Source organism: Notothenia coriiceps, unplaced genomic scaffold, assembly GCF_000735185.1.
Source record: "Notothenia coriiceps isolate Sejong01 unplaced genomic scaffold, NC01 NC01_scaffold00021412, whole genome shotgun sequence".
NCBI lineage: Eukaryota > Metazoa > Chordata > Actinopteri > Perciformes > Nototheniidae > Notothenia > Notothenia coriiceps.
The window spans coordinates 14,016-14,637 of NW_011354113.1; positions in this window are offsets into that span (position 1 = coordinate 14,016).

Sequence of the window (622 nt, forward strand, 5' to 3'; positions counted from 1 at the left end):
TATACCAAAATATATAAGAGTCGTAGTTAAGTAGGTGTAGAACATTTTCATGATTTCCATACATTTATGTACATCACCTCTTTTCATGATGTGGTGGTAAATTGGTAGTCTTTGACTTTCAACCTTCCTCTTTCTTTGTTTCATCGTATTTTTACCTTTATGACGTTCAATTTCATCGTTCATGGAGTTTTAACATGTCATTCATGTACATGGACTTCAATTTGACATGAAGCATGGAGACTTTAATTCACCTATTATTCTGAAATGGACCAATCTGCACAATGACTACTTTTACTGTCGCTACTTTCACTATATTTTGATGAGAATACTTTTTTACTTTTACTTGAGGAACATTTTGAATGCAGGACTTTTACTGTAACAGAGTATTCCTACACTCTGGTACTTCTACTTTTACTCAAGTACAAGATCTGAGTACTTCTACTTTTACTCAAGTACAAGATCTGAGTACTTCTACTTTTACTCAAGTACAAGATCTGAGTACTTCTCTACTTTTACTCAAGTACAAGATCTGAGTACTTCTACTTTTACTCAAGTACAGTATCTGAGTACTTCTCCCTCCTCTGCTGGTGAGACAGTTTGATAAGCCAAGCTGTGGGTCATT